This window comes from Clytia hemisphaerica, unplaced genomic scaffold (genome assembly GCF_902728285.1).
Source record: "Clytia hemisphaerica strain Z4C2 unplaced genomic scaffold, Clytia hemisphaerica genome assembly, whole genome shotgun sequence".
NCBI lineage: Eukaryota > Metazoa > Cnidaria > Hydrozoa > Leptothecata > Clytiidae > Clytia > Clytia hemisphaerica.
The window spans coordinates 571,124-584,963 of record NW_027104548.1 but is presented as its reverse complement, the minus strand read 5'-3'; the positions used below and the strand labels follow the sequence as shown (position 1 = coordinate 584,963).

At 36.4% G+C, this 13,840-nt stretch overlaps 1 long non-coding RNA gene across 1 annotated transcript; it reads left to right on the top strand.

Annotated features, from left to right (window-relative positions):
• The first annotated feature begins 9,743 nt into the window (after positions 1-9,743).
• LOC136822787 (uncharacterized) lies at positions 9,744-10,608 on the top strand. Its single transcript, XR_010848943.1, has 3 exons — positions 9,744-9,786; positions 10,061-10,186; positions 10,331-10,608. It is a non-coding gene; the product is annotated as an uncharacterized lncRNA (long non-coding RNA).
• Positions 10,609-13,840: the final 3,232 nt, after the last annotated feature.

The following is a 13,840-nucleotide window of genomic DNA, read 5'->3' as shown; positions in this document are numbered from 1 at the left end:
AATATGGTCATCATTTAAAAAAGAAGATGAAAGTCAGATAAGAAGAAAGAAGAAAGAAAGCCATGAGGTTTTCAGCAAGCCTATGATCATTAGAGTCTTGACTCTACCCAAGATGAACTCTTAAAAGCCATAACAGGGAACAGAGCTATATTAGCACACCGGGGTGAATCTAAAGATAGTAACAAATCTGCACAAATTTATTTGTTTGTACGACTTGTAATCCCATCCTCCTTTGCGTTAATTACTCTTGCACGTTTATTATTACAATTTTAAAAGAAAAGTAACAACTTTCACGGTTTTTTCCAATCATTTCAAAATGAACTGCGGCATTGGAACTCGTACAAATTTCTAGTTGAAATAATTATAGTCCGGCGGCGATCCAGGATTACCCTTACAATTAGTAAATATGGGTTTTTATTTTATTTTCTCATTATATGGTCCCTTGGGACCCCAAAACCAGTTTTTGCCAAGCTGGCAAAGTCGGGGAAAATTTTTTATGGGGGCTTGAAGGGGGTAGGGTCATTTTAGCCTGGGGGTCCTTAGAAAGTCGATTTTTGAAGTTCTCATTTAGCTAAAACTGATTGTCCCAAGCGACCATATAATGAGAAAATAAAATAAAAACCCATATTTACTACTTGTAAGGGTTGATGCAAAAAAGCCCTTTTCACCGCCTGACTGTTATGACGTCAGCCACGCGGATGACTATTCCATGAGTGAAACTGCCCAAAATATAAAACATACCAATTTTTCTGGGGAAGAGATGGCTATAAGTACTTGAGTGAAACAGGAGCTTATGTATAAATTATACTTTCCAAATAAATTCTGATTTCATAACAAGAATCGCAAAATTGCGACTAAATATTTCCTTAAAAATGAAGGTCATTATTGACATATATAAAAAGGGATAATTAGCCTTAGTAAAAGAAAGCAAGGTGAGAGTTACAAGTTACAATTCCAAGTCTTAAGTTGTTCAACAACTCTACAAATGTCGTGTCACCCTATTGAGGGTGAGCTTTTATCGTGAGAAAATAATATTTTAATCCACGCAAGTGGTAAAAAATACTTAGAGAAAATGGTACTATGAAAGCCCATAGACCTTTTTTTAAAAAGGCAACCCTGTTGAATAATTATGTAGTCCAGCATAAAAACAATGATACAGCCATGCATAATTACTGTTTCATGCATATTATAATAATTATGCATGGCTTTATCATTGTTTTTTTTGCTGGACTACATAATTATTCAACAGGGTGGCCTCATTAAAAAAAGGTCTATTCTATACACCTAAATGATAGTTGAAAGATCAGCAGTTGAGAGGGTTGATTAAAATAGAAATCAAAGCACACATAATAAAGTATACATATATATTTGTCCAGAAAGAACTGGCATGTTGTTTGCTTTGTTTTGGTATTTAAAAATATGTACTCATCAGTCCTAAAAAAAATAAAAATTTGAATATAATGAGGGCAATAAGTCTGGTTAAATGTTACTTTATTCACAAGATTTAAGGATTACTGAAAAAATACTACTGCAGATGAACTAAACTCAAAAACTAAAACTTTACAATAAATTTACATTAGGACAAAGTAAAAATCTATCTTTAATAGCAACAAAGAAAAGAATATGCCTCAAAGTTTTAAAGCATTTAAATAGCTTTAAACAGAGCTAGTCAGAGCTTCAATTCAGTTCAGTAGGTATAGAGAATTCAAGATTTGAAAACAGACACTGCATTGGTTTACAAGACTAGAGAAAGATGTCAACCATCCACACGGTTCATGAAAAAAATAAAGTATTTATCAAAAAAAGGTTCTCTTTTTTTTGGTAATCAATTCCAACAAACAACAATCAAGATACCCTAACAGGATCCCACGGTGTAAACAACAACAAAACCCACACCACCAAAATTGTAAAAATAAGTCAATATAATTTCTATCAACAATTTCTCGTCGTCGTAAGATGTTTTTTTTCCAAAATTCTGATACCAATCATGGCTGGAGTCATCATGTGTAGGAAACAAAACTGTGTATAACAACAAAAGTTTATTGAAAATCATCCCACGGTCATGGTAAAGCTAAAGATTTATCAACCAAACAAAACTGACGCCAAGTCAAATCTGTCGATTAAAAATTTCCATGAAAATTACAATCACAATCGAAACTTATCTCATAAAATGCTTTTTTCAACATTCTGGAGGGTTCAAAGTTAGATGTATCATATGTAAAGCCAAGCAATACATGAAAAGTCATTTGCTATCCCATTTGCCATGAGATATATGAGTCAAGAAATCAAACAAAAACCAACAAATCAAAAAACCAACAAGTCTCTTCACTTTCATGTCACATCGTGTTTATATGGGGTAACCAGAAAGTCAATCCACAAGAACAGCCATCTCCCTTTATTATGGAGTGTTCCAAAACTATTGGTAGGTTGTTTGGAAGTAAAGAAACCCACACAGTTTGATTTATTTTAAAGATTTTAACTTGAAAACAAACTGCATCTTTCTAGCAGCAAATACTCATGTTTCAACCTGCTACATAACAATTGCCAGTCGGGTCTGCTACTAACATGTAATAGTTTTATTATAACTGGGCTTGAGAATCCGTAAGGAACTTGTAACATATATTATATATATAGTTTATCAGTCGACTTGAATCATGATGCATTACTTATAATTCACTGGATGCATCTTTCGCTGTGAAAATAAAAACGGGCGTCAGTCAGGGCGTACGGAAGGCGTTTTGACACGGGAAATTATGGAGAAAGCCCGTTTTAATAAATATTTCCCTTTTGGAAAGCGGGAAATATTTAACAAGCAACGGCTACGTTAAGGAATAAGACACCTTCAAGTCAACGGGACATGATTCGAAAACTTAACTTTCCTGTTATATCTTAATATAATTTCGATCAGTATTTTTATTTGTGTTTTCATATCCTGAATCTGACGAAATCCTGTCTTCTGGCGCCCTGCAGGCAAGTTACCAATACCAGTATGATAAACATCCTGCGTACTACAATTTCGACGTACGTATTATGAATCCCATATTCAAAGGATTTGTAAGAAACAAGCCAGAATAAATTCTACAAAGGTCAATTTATTTGGAAGGTTAAGTGTTGAGAAAATCTGGCGAATTTCACCATGCACCTAAATCAATACTGAACCATTATCCATCCAACTTACTGGCTTTACAAAATCGAAAGTTGAGCAATATGAGTCTTCAAGGATTATGCAGGGAGTCAAAGTGTTATAAGAATTTGATTATTTTTGACCACCAACTTATTGTCAAGATACCAAATATATGTTAACTAGGTATAATGTCCTTCCTGGCTGCATGCCTTTGATTAAAACTTTCCCCTTTTCAAATATACATAGGAAGGATAGTTAATGGAAGTTCGAAATACTATTGTAATGTACGGTTTGTGTGGGAATGTCAACAATTTGGATGGCCACGAAACGTAATGTAATTGATGGACCACGGAATGTAGCAAACATACACCTAATACTTATCCCTCAGTTACTCGATGAATTCTCGGCAGTGCAATTTTGAGGTTCTTAAAAAGTAAAGGACATGGCGAATCTGTTCTCATTGGCGAGTGATTTTAAATTAATTCATATTACTTAAAGTTAGAGATCTAGTGCACAGCACTTTTCCAAATTGGGAATTAAGTATGTCGCAGCAAAGAATCTTTCTGTAATTTCTTGTAGTTTTGCAAAAGCTTTAACCCTATTCGTACTAGGGGGGGGCTCTTTCTGTTCGGAGGTCAAACTATTGCTAATAGCTCCTGAAATAATAGAGCTTTTGCCGTGAAATTTTCTGTAAATTCCTAACTTTTATTTAGCTTCAAAATAAAAAAAAATTTGACACCTAAATATTTTCACACCTTGAGCATGATGACATTTCTGACAGTAAGGTGTCACAAAAATTGACACTTTTCCAATACAAATCTATTTTCATTGTCAAATATATCGTTTAAACCGTAATTTATTGAATATTTAGGATAAAATAAGCATTTTAAACTCAGGCAACTTTTTTCTAAAGCCTTTGTTAGAATACAATAGCTATTTATAAGAACAAAGGAAATTTTCGGTTTTTACTCACTTTGGGCATGATGAGTGACGTCATCAAAAAAATTTTTTGTCAAAAGTTACCTTACGTCACAAGGATCTTGTGTGCCAAATTTCATCCAAAAAGACCCACTAGATCAAAAGTTAAGGGGTGGTACAGGAAAAGCCCCCCCCCCTAGTTCTGAACCGCCCCTAAAAGCCTAGTATGAATAGGGTTAACCAAATTTACAAATAACTGTAATGTACACAAGTGTTAGTTTGGTAGAAATCATTCAATTTAAACACCCCAATATGATTTCTCATCGTTTAATTAAGAATTTGGATGGCATATTTGTGGGTTTCCAAATACGCTTCTACACTGATTACACACAGGAAAAGCAAAATTTGCACAAACTGTAAACAAGAAAACCAAAAATTTAGTCATTAAGGTGGATTTGTGGAAGGACCAATTAAATCACAAAAGTTTGTTTAAAGTACGTTAGAAAACCCACAACTATTTTTACGTATATACGGGGAATAAATAACTTTTATCAACAGATTTTTTCAGTTGTCATGTCTAGATTGATTTTTGATTGAGCTTGTTTCCCTTGCAATGATTTGACAAGCGCAATTTGGGTGGCGTAAATTCTTGTTGCACAAGTTGTAAGTATGTACAAAAGGACAAAGAAATTGCAACGATCAATGATCAAATCTGAATGTGCATTCAAATTAAGTAAGTATATTCATCTGGTGGCTGTCGGCGGAGCCGGGAGTGAGGGAGTCTATCCCCTTTTCCATTTGCGCTAGACCTGGGAGATCAAATGCCGAGGTGGAGCGCCACGCCTACTCTCAGCTCCCAGTAACTTACCGCCTAGCAGATTACCCAATCTAAGCTACTCATCCGCTGAGTTGGCGGTGACCGGGGATCGAACCCACAACCCTTAGATTGTAAGGCGAATGCTCTACCGACTGAGCTACCCGGCCTACCCGGCATTCGAATGAGCTGATCAAAAGGTTAACATATGGATGTACATGCCTTTTTATAAGAGATTTCGGATCGTAGCAAGTTAAAAACGATCCCAGTGACTTCGTCTTCCATCTTTTTCAGCATGAAACAACTCATTGGAACAGCTCCAGTTAAACAACAAAGTTACGAAGCTATAATAAACCCCTCCCTTCATTTTTCTGTGATAATGCACCTTGGATTGACAACATTAAATTCATTGAGCTAAAATGCATTCGTGGATAGAAATTAATGATGGAATTAGATATTCGGAGAGTACCTTTCGTGTCTAACAATCGAGCACCCACATAATCTGATGCAATTGTCCTATTGATTTTATATTCTCATAGCGATATAAAACAAGAATAAATTCACAGCGTGAGAAGTGCTTTGTTGTAATCAATGATCAATTTGCCTAGAATCAAGGGTTTTATAAAATAGTAACACACGGGCGAAACCAGCCTCTATAAAATGGCTAAAGTATTGAGCCGACTTGAAAGTAGATTACAAAATGAAAGGTATGGATGAAAAAGATAGGAGAAGAAAGAAAGAAATGATGATTCACTGGCTAATCTGATCAGAACGTTCCCACAGTTATCAAGGACTTAAAAATTCACGTTTCTGCTTTGTTATTTATTACCCGTTGTTAAAGGCTCACTTATATCCTTTATACGGATTACCATTTGCAGTTACTATAGCAACAAAGTAGTAAATTGATATAATGCTTAAACGATACTAGTACGCCTTAAGAAAGCCAAGCTTAATCAAATTACTCAGTAGGGGTGAGTCTTATCACGTACGCTTGGTGTTACGCAATTTACAGTGTTAAGTTGATCTCGATTGGCTGACGAGAACTAGATTTTTATTAATAAACGCTTCTTATCTGGAAAATTAAAGGGTTCAAGTACGAAGACCTAATCTTTTGGATCTAATGGATCACAAAGATGCAGGTATGTTAATATCACGTATCTCTAGGAAGTCCCACGGAAAGAAAGGATAAATACAATGTAGCCAGGTGGAAAATTAAATTTCCGTCCAACTACCGTCGGAAAAATAGAAAATTTCAACTTTTTGCTCCTTGAAAGATCAAAATTTGGTCAAATTAGTCCCAATAAGGATCGTAAAAATCGCAAAATGTTCCTATTTTTTCTCCGTTTTAGTCCCGCTAAGGGTTCGATGTCACATCGATGGATGTCAAAAGTCGGGCGGCACATACCCGTTAACTCGTACCCTTATTATTAAAGCATGGTGTTCGATAAAACTTGGCATATAGTCTTTAAGAACAATTATTATTGAGCAGAAAACACAGCATTTGGTTTGACCGAAAATGGAAGAATAAATGGTAATAGCTGATGGATAGGCAGGTGGTTCTTCCCAGCAGACGTGTGCAATATTTCCAACAATTTCACGACAAATATGGTATTCGGTAAAAGGTTTACCAGAGCAGAGGAAAAAACAACACGCGTATCATTTCAATGGAGAAGGGAAAGACTTTCTTCCAAAAAACCACACTTTCACCTACTAGCACGTGACGACAAATAAACAGTTAGTGACGTCTCTATTAAAACCGAGCTTCATCATTTCTATGTTATAAGCGAGTTATAAATTCAACAAAAAATGAAAAACGGGTGAAGAAGTCAGAGAGGGGAAACCACTTATTAAAAGAGACGTTATGTATGCAATTATAACATTTTGTCGGTATGGCTGAGCATTTACGTTATGATAATTATTTATTCCAACGGAAAACGACTTCATAGGTGAAAGATCAGTGTCTTTGTGAGGTCTTCGTTTTGGGTTACGTCTCAAATCTTCTATAAGAATCAGCAATGCTTTTTTAAGAAACATTTGGACAATACGTGATTTTTATGGTTGAATTTTATGGTTAAGAATTCTTCCGCTTGAAGAAAGGCCACATAACCCTGCCTTAATTACCAAACAGATCTGCCAATGACACTTTAACATAACATATCGGATTGACACTTTAACATAACATATCGGATTGACCTTTAACACATTCCAACCTTGTTTCTTGTTAAGAAAAGTATAACATCAATGAGAAATGCCCTTTCATTCACCATGATCGCCAGCCGTTACTGGTTTTGCTTTGTTTGTTGGACGTGCTTACCTTCAGATTATCGCGCGTGTAATATGGTTTCCGTTAACGTGGCTTTTTGGCGTAAACAAACAGTCTTACGTAAATCGTTACCACGAAGAACGTGCACTTCTCCCACTATCGTGTACAACATCAAAACCTCTTTAAAAGAAAGGACCCAAACATCCGGGGGCGGGGCACTCAAGCTAAGCGATCTAACTTAGGTACGGCCCTTAAAGGTGCATTTTTAGGTTTCCAAAAGTGTACTGTAGGTAAGGGTCAAAATAAGCAAAGATGAGGGGTCCAAACAGTTGTTTAGAAAAGGAGGATAGCATAGCTTTTTACAATATTGTTATTTGTTTGGTTCTAGCCTTACCACTGACAACACGAGGACTTTTGAAGAAAGATTTTCTGGAAACTTCATGCTAGTCCAAATGATCATGATGAATTGACGAATGCAAGTTTGAGCACTCCACACCCAAACTTAAGAAAGTTCCCATTGAAAAAGGCTTCTGAACACCCAGAATTTCAAGCAATGAATCTTACCCAGCCAGAAAGTATTATGGCAGCAGTCTTGTTTTTGCCAGATTCCAGATTCCCTTAGTTACTTCACTGTAATCGGCTTCTTCAAAGATGATCAGAAAGAAAAAATTAGGTTCATAAGTAGACTCAAGTCTATCATCAATCCTGACAAGATTAGGTCAAAGATTGCAGAGTCTGACTATCAGAGTAGCGCCCTTCAAAAGCTAAATTTCTCAATTTCTTCAGAAATAATTGATATTGTTTTCATTTTTTTGTACCAATATTGTGACGATTTACCTCTTTTTTGAAACATGCGAAAAAGAAAAGTATTGAAAATAAGCAATAAAGGTATGTTTAAAAATAGACACAGTAATTAACACAAACAGTCTATTTTCGTGTAATGAGGACGTTTCGTCGATAATTATGTATTTGTCAATGAAAGTTTTGTTGCAGAGTTCTAACTGCGCGCGTGTTATCAACCGAAAAGTACTTTAGAGCAGGATAAACATGTCGGCAATCTCACTATTCCATATATTTTGAAGTTTCCATCCAACTATCGTTGTTGATTTCTTGCAGAGGGACTTCCCTAGATGACGTCAATGCTAAGCTACACCAGACAAATATTAAATTAAAGTTTCTATCCATTTAACACTGGCTTTAAACTACTCCAACGCGGCTGCATGTCATATTTTATCAAATTCAATTTACTATCATTCAAAAAACGCCAACAAAATTAAATTTTACAAATGTTGTTTGCAAGAAGGAATTATTATCATTGAGGAATTTCACACTTTTGTTACGTCAAGGTCTTCTTATACATGCGGTGTGAGATTATTTGTACCGCAAATCCGATTAAGGAGGACTGGAGAGGTCTATATATGTATTTTGTCAAGTCAATACACTCTCAGTTTTAAAGGTTTTTACTGAGACCTTTTGGAGTCTCATATCATTCGAGACTTTACAAGTCTGAATCTATACCTTTAAGGTTCCAGTACAACACGTTAGCGGGTCTGGTTTACCAGCTTGGACAATCAGATCATTAAAGGTCTCAATCAAGACACTTCTATTTCCGAAAGAAACCTTAAGAGGTTTCATTTCAAATATGGTTTTGTTTCATACACCAGAGGGTCTCTTTGTAATGCTAAAACAAGACCTTCGAAGAGTGGAATTCACAAGGTTTATCGAAGGTCTCAATTAAGTCCATTTGAAAATCAGACCTTTTCAGGTCTCTCTGGAGTAGGCTTTTCTAATAGACTCGATAGCAAAAAAGTAATAGACGCGATGGAAAGGGTCTTGATTAAGTCCATCCGAATATCAGACCTTTTCAGGTCTCCCCGGAGTAGGCTTTTCTAATAGACACGATAGCACAACCTCGTCCCCGTGTATTCCAGGCTTTTATTTACGTTACTGATTGACGCCAGAGAATACCCTGGTGTTGGCTGATGCGAGTTCCCCCTCTCTCAAAACAATACGTCATAAAAAAATTTGACGTTATAAAGTTCAAAAAAGAAGAACGATCTTACGCGTTCGAAAACCAGAAAATGCCAGGGAATTATCTAGCGCTATCAGTTAGTATAAAAAAGCTGATAAGACGCAGGAAGGAACGACGTTGACGATAGCAAAGAAATAATAGACGCGATGGAAAGGGTCTCGATTAAGTCCATTCGAAAATCAGACCTTCTTAGGTCTGCCTGATACAAGCCTTTTCAATAGACACGATAGTGAACATCCGATAGACAAGATAAAAGGGCTTTTATTGAGACCTCTAAAGGTCTCAATTTCGCGCGCTGTAAAAGGTCGCCAAAAAGGTCTCCTTCAAGACTTCTAAAGGCTCACTGGTTTGAAACAAGACCTTTTTAGGTCTGTCATTTACAAGCCTTTTCAATAGACACGATAGTGAACATCCAATAGACACGATAAAAAGGGCTTTTATGAAGACCTCTAAAGGTCTCGATTTCGCGCGCTTTAAAAAATCTAGAGCAGTGTAACGACTTCTTTCGAATTTTCGAATGTTTCGAACGTCGTTCGAAATTCGAAAAGTTCAAAATTGGAAAGTGCAAAAATAAAATCAAAACAATTTTGGAGCCAAAAGGGTGAAGACGGTTTGAAGAGCAAAAAGAAAAAAAGGTAAGTCATAAGTAACACAATCTTCACGTAATAAAATTTCTTAAAATCCTTTTTTTGTCCACTGGAGCTATTATTCTTTTGATCGGATGAATCCTTTTTTCTTCCACAAACATGGAGCTTTATTGTTGCAAATACACCCATGGAAAATTTTGTCGAGGCTCGATCGAATTTTGTGCTTGGATTTATTGATCCTACTAGCTAGGCTTTTACGAAATTTTATTTTATTTTTTGTGCAATATTCGTTTTAAATCTTTTATTATATTAATTTTTTCAGCTTCGACATTAACGAGAATCTAACCCAACATCATGTGAGCCCATGTCACTGTCGCTGTAAATCCCACCATCACATTTTCTAAACGTTTGTTTAAAGTATGGCCAGAACAAAATCGACTCTGCTGAGGTAAATTGTTTTTTTTTTCTGGAAAACTTTGAAGAGCTGGATCAAAAGTAAAGAATTTTTCAAATTTTCTAAATGACATTTGATAAAGTAATAGGCCTAAAAACCAGTTTTGTGATCTTTATCTCACTTCTCTTGATTTTTTAGCACGCAACTATCCAGCTTTCATGTTAGCACGCAACTATCCAGTTCATTAAAGTTTTGTGTCACCGTCACCAACAAACGTCTATTCAATTTTCAACTCTTGGACACGGACGTTTGTTTGACAATCTGGTTTACAGTCGTACTTACATAAACTATAATGTAATATACACCATTTTTTATTACTATATGTTCCATTATGTAACTGATTATTTACATTTAATTTATCAAAATTGATCTATTATTTCCAGTTCATAATTCTTAATTTTAAATAGAAAGTATTTGATAAAAATAAAATGTTTTCAAATTGATTCCAACCATCTTCTCTCGTTACGTACATTACCATTTTAAAACAGACCTTTTAAAAGAGACCTTTAGGGGCTGCGATAACGGACTTTTTGAAGGGTCTTATTTCAAATGGAACCATTGGGTCTGGAATAGAAGCATACCTTAACTGGTCTTAAATATCAAAGGAGACCTTTAGGGGCTGCGATAACGGACTTTTTGAAGGGTCTTATTTCAAATGGGACCATTAGGTCTGGAATAGAAGCAGACCTTAATTGGTCTTAAATATCAAATGAGACCTTTAGGGGCTGCGATAACGGACTTTTTGAAGGGTCTTATTTCAAATGAGACCATTGGGTCTGGAATAGAAGCAGACCTTAACTGGTCTTAAATATCAAATGAGACCTTTAGGTGTTGTGATTACGGAGGTCTCGTTTCAAACAAGACCCATGGTTGTCTAAACCCAGACCCTTAAAAGTCTTTTTCAGAACACAAACGTGGTCTTGATGGGCACCACTTTAGGGTCTTATTTGAATCAAGACCCTAGAGTCTGATTTGCAACGAAACCTTTTAGGGGCTGCGATAACGGATCGCTAATTGAGACACCGTATAGGACTCAGGAAAAACCTTTAAAACTGAGAGTGTATAAACCACTTGATACAACTAATATACAAACTACTTGGTAGGTCATTCACTTTAGGGGAGGCCTACATGGATGGAAATAACCATACCTCCTTCAACCACTTTTTTAAGGTCCTGTTAAAACTGATCAGAGCTAGTTCTTATTTTATCCCGGGATATCACCCGAAGAAGTTAGTGACGCTTATTATTTTAAATTATTTTCAATGTCCCTACGCGCAGGCGAAAGGCAAATTTAGATTCTTGCAAAGCTAAACTTGACGAGGCCTACCTAGAAGCCGAAATATCCTTTATAAACGGCAAGAAAAACTCCATGTCTGAATACTTCTCGCATAACTCTCATCGAAATGCATGGAGCCTAGTCAGAGAGCTTAGTGGAAAAAATTCGAAACCCCCCATTCAATTAAAAGGCGGATCCACTGCGAAACGTCTAGATAATTGGCTCAATCATTTTAAAAATCTTCTTGGCAAAAAGCCAATCCTCTCTGAAAATAATTCTCTACCCAGGGAACAAATATCTCCGCCTTTGGACATTCCTCTTTCTCCTTTCACTTTAAAAGAATTAACAAAGGTCCTTTCCCAAACTAAATCTTGTAAAGCTTTCGGTCCAGATAACATTCCACCTATTATCTGGAAAGACGAAAACTTCCACAGTTTCCTTCTTAATCTCTGTAATATCGCGTTCGAAGAAAATGTTTGCACAAATCATTGGCTAAAATCTCATATCATTCCTGTTCCGAAAAAGGGAGACCTCACTCTTGCTACTAACTATCGTGGTATATCTCTTCTTCCAATAGCGGCCAAGATTTACAACAAACTTTTACTCAATAGGATTAGGTCTAAAGTCGAACCCATTCTTCGTAAAAACCAAAATGGTTTTCGTAGTGGGCGCTCCACACTACTATCCCTTCGTCGCATACTTGAAGAAGCCAGGAATTTCAATCTCGACGCTATACTTGTATTTGTTGACTTTAAAAAAGCTTTCGATTCAGTTGATCGAGATAAAATGTTTGATATCCTCTCACTATATGGCATTCCCTTGAAAATCATTAATGCCATCAAGCTTCTTTATACAGACACCAAATCTTCTATCCAGACTACAGACGGCGAGACTGATACTTTTCCCATCTTAGCAGGTATCTTGCAAGGTGATACCCTCGCCCCGTTTCTTTTTATTTTAGTTGTAGATTACATCATGCGTGTTTCTGTTGATAAAATCTCACAATGTGGTTTTCTACTTGAACATAAACTTGGGCCTCGTAGTCCAGCGACTTATCTCACTGATACAGACTTTGCTGATGATATAGCTCTAACCAGTTCTAAGCTTTCAGACGCTCAAAAATTACTAAATGCACTAGAATCGGCTGCAAATTCCATAGGCTTACATCTTAACGAATCAAAAACCGAGTTTTTCAGTCTCAATCCCATTGATCCTTCCGAAAGTATCAGAACTGTTGCAGGAATCAAATTAAAGAAAGTTGACGATTACAAATACTTAGGCTCCTATATTTCGTCATCTGAAAAAGATTTTAAGATTCGCAAAGCACTTACCTGGAGTGCGTGTAACAAACTACACAAAATTTGGACATCTTCTCTTCTTGACTCTAACCTTAAGATTAAAGTTTTTAAATCCACCATAGAACCTATCCTTCTTTATGGTTCGGAAACGTGGTCCTTCACACGTAAATTAGAAAACAACTCGATGGAACATACACACACCTTCTAAGAAGAGTTAAAAATCTTTCCTGGCGCGACCATCCCACTAAAAACACCATCTATGGTTCGATTAAGCCTATCTCAAACATCTTAAAGGCTAGACGTGTTCAGTTTGCTGGTCATTGCCTTCGTGCATCCACAGAAGTCATCTCCTCTCTCTTACTCTGGAAACCCAAGCGGCTGGTTCAAAGATCGAGAAAGTTAACTTTTACTGACGCAGTTAGCAGGGACACTGGACTTCATTATAGTGACCTGGAGACTGTCATGCGCGACCGCGATTCTTGGCGCCAGAGGGTGGAATCCATCATCTCGACCGCGGTCGAAAGATGATGATGATGATGATTATTTTAAAAGCCGAGTTTCAATCAACCACAGCTTTGGCCTATCGATTTGCCAGGATTTTGATGCCCCTATTAATTCATTGTAAATGTAAGAAATTGGCTCGTTGTATATGAAATTCGTTCTCGAACAGTTGAAAATTCAATGAAAACTCGTGCCGTAGCCACTGTAACAGGAACGTGGCAGGAGACAGGAAAATAAGCCAGGAATCCTTTGTTCTTCTTAAGCCAAGAGATAGAGAAACAACGTATAGGAAACTTACTTATATTTGGTTTAGATTGAATCAGCAATTTCGTTTCGCCATTATTGCCAACTGATGGTTACAGCGGTGAAGACTTCGGGAATATTTACTGAGATACGAAACCTTCCATGATGAGCCCTAAAGAGGCAAGAAAGTTCTCGTCTATCATAAAATACAGTAATGCCTAAATCTGAAAATATAGCAAGTTCAGTTCCAGTTTAGTATGTTGTTCCATGTAAAATCATAACTCGATCCTCAAAGCCCAACTTTCCAATTTATTAGGGTATAGGGTCAAA